Raw genomic sequence first — 2,861 nt, 5'->3', positions numbered from 1 at the left:
GTCTCTTCCTCAGTACTTTTTCCAGAGGTCCGCAAAAGATTCTTCTTTTATATTAAAAGCTTCCTTGGCTATATTTAAAACAATCACGATATTTATGCAATGCTTTCACATACAGTTCATTATTCCCAGTTTCATGTGAAGAAGTGGCAAGATGATTTTTTCTCGTTTCACAAGACGTTCTGTAATGATATTTTTCTTCTCTGTACTTCTAGACAATTGGAGAAGTATCGATTGTTTCGCAATCGATAGTGTTCAATCACTTTACGGTAGATTATATCGATTATAGTATAAGAATACGGCGAAATTTAAATATAGCGCACTTAAGGAATTATATAAAAACTGTTTGACGAAAAACGGATTTTATTTTTGCAGAGAGCATGAAAAAGTCATTCAAAATGACACTTCGTCATGTAAAGCGCCAAAACATGGCAACCTTGTGCAATACTTTAGTGATGTTCACTGTAAAATATACTTGGCCTTTGAATGAATACATAATACTGTTATAAGTTGTACTTTCGTCAATTTATAGAGGATTTCAGGTTAAGAAAGAGGCCTGGGCATATAATAGAGCTATTCCATCAAATCACAAGTTGCCATAGATACGCCTACCTACCACAGAGTTGCAATGTACTAGGCAAGGCCCATAAAACCAATGCTTTTTTCTTAACCTAGAATCCTCTATCTAGATAAACAATCTTTATCATTATATAATACAATAAACAATAGTAATATGCGTTACAAGAGCGGTATGTTGACGTTTTCATGTTCGAGGAAATTAAAACAAACATACCGCTCTTGTATCGTACATTATATTGTGCAAAGATCGTTTATTACATACCTGAAAGAGGAATTTCTAATTAGTTGCAATGAAATCTCCATCTTGGTTTCTGTTCAATGACGGCAACTTTGGAAAACAAATATATCTATCTTCAACATTGTTCCTATAAAATGTTTTCTGTGTTTACTATACTCCAGCAGGCCGTGATATACGTCTGTCTTTTTTTTTCCACCAGTCTATGATGAGACTGGAATCTTGTTGATTTTTTCACGGCTTCCTTAATGTTACTTGCATTACAAATGCAGTAACTTTAGTGGAGTTGTAGAGTTTACTTAATTTTTGCAAATATTTAAAAACAATAATTAACAGTGCAATTTAGGTGAAATTGCAGTGGTAAGTTTCCAATTTATAATTATTACTATATTGAACGTCTTTAAAAATAATATGTTAAAAGCCTAAAGCAGTAAAATGAATATGACGCTTAAGCGGTAAGAATAGGGAAATTGTTATGTGTGTTACGTTGTGAATACTGAATGTGGTATTTCACACTTACCGCGTATTGGTTCTGTGCGGAAAGCAAGCAAATACGCACGATCTCGCACAAAAATATCTTCGAAGACAAATACACGAGAGAGATATTCTGCGTCATCACATGATGAAAGAGTGATGGAGCGGAGAAAAATTCTCTCCGGCCCCGGGATTTGAACCCGGGTTTTCAGCTCTACGTGCTGATGCTTTATCCACTAATCCACGCCGGATACAATCCCGACGCCGTTTAGAATCGTCTCAGATTAAGCTCCATCTCTTGGGTTCCCTCTGGTGGCCGCCCTCTGCACTACGTCATAGATGTCTATGAACGCAGGACCGAAGTCCATACATGTGTTGAGGTGCACTCAGATGAGTGACTGATTGGCCGGGATCCGACGGTATAGGCGCCGTCTTAAATCACAAAGTGTACGCATATCATATATATATTGATGTACCGAAGTACATATGATATTTCCATGCAGATATTCTGCGTCATCACATGATGAAAGAGTGATGGAGCGGAGAAAAATTCTCTCCGGCGCCGGGATTTGAACCCGGGTTTTCAGCTCTACGTGCTGATGCTTTATCCACTAATCCACGCCGGATACAATCCCGACGCCGTTTAGAATCGTCTCAGATTAAGCTCCATCTCTTGGGTTCCCTCTGGTGGCCGCCCTCTGCACTACGTCATAGATGTCTATGAACGCAGGACCGAAGTCCATACATGTGTTGAGGTGCACTCAGATGAGTGACTGATTGGCCGGGATCCGACGGTATAGGCGCCGTCTTAAATCACAAAGTGTACGCATATCATATATATATTGATGTACCGAAGTACATATATTTCCATGCAGATATTCTGCGTCATCACATGATGAAAGAGTGATGGAGCGGAGAAAAATTCTCTCCGGCGCCGGGATTTGAACCCGGGTTTTCAGCTCTACGTGCTGATGCTTTAACCACTAAGCCACGCCGGATACAATCCCGGGAACCCAAGAGATGGAGCTTAATCTGAGACGATTCTAAACGGCGTCGGGATTGTATCCGGTGTGGCTTAGTGGATAAAGCATCAGCACGTAGAGCTGAAAACCCGGGTTCAAATCCCGGCGCTGGAGAGAATTTTTCTCCGCTCCATCACTCTTTCATCATGAAAGAAGAGAAGCTGGGAGGAAAAAAAAACAAAACAAAGGGAATTTGGGGCTATGAGGAAGAATCTATGTCAGCTCCAAGCGTGTTGGACACGGCTCATTACGTTTCCCACCATTCCGTTGAAGGAACTTAATGTGCTTTTAAAAGTATCGCCAAATGAGAGTCCTCTAAGTATCACAGAAAACATTTCCAACAATGTATGTCCTGTCTTGACAACTGGACTTCCCAAGACTAACACCATTACCGTCAACATTCTTTAAATATAACGAGTCTCGCCAATGAGGCATCCATTGACTGTTACCCAGAAGAATTTCTCACTAATTGTCAGTATAATTCCATGGACATTTCTCCCCGAAATTCATACCTGACTTTTTAACCTTGTTTTTACGTCACTTTGAGGTAAATT

At 39.8% G+C, this 2,861-nt stretch overlaps 1 non-coding gene across 1 annotated transcript; it reads right to left on the bottom strand.

The window, feature by feature from the left end:
• Positions 1-2,211: 2,211 nt before the first annotated feature.
• Positions 2,212-2,283, bottom strand: TRNAY-GUA (transfer RNA tyrosine (anticodon GUA)). The gene has a single exon. It is a non-coding gene; the product is annotated as a tRNA-Tyr (tRNA).
• Between the last annotated feature and the right edge of the window lie 578 nt (positions 2,284-2,861).

Source organism: Periplaneta americana, chromosome 9, assembly GCF_040183065.1.
Source record: "Periplaneta americana isolate PAMFEO1 chromosome 9, P.americana_PAMFEO1_priV1, whole genome shotgun sequence".
Classification (NCBI taxonomy): Eukaryota; Metazoa; Arthropoda; class Insecta; order Blattodea; family Blattidae; genus Periplaneta; species Periplaneta americana.
The sequence above is the reverse complement of the archived record's forward strand: the minus strand, read 5'-3'. Positions and strand labels throughout refer to the sequence as shown.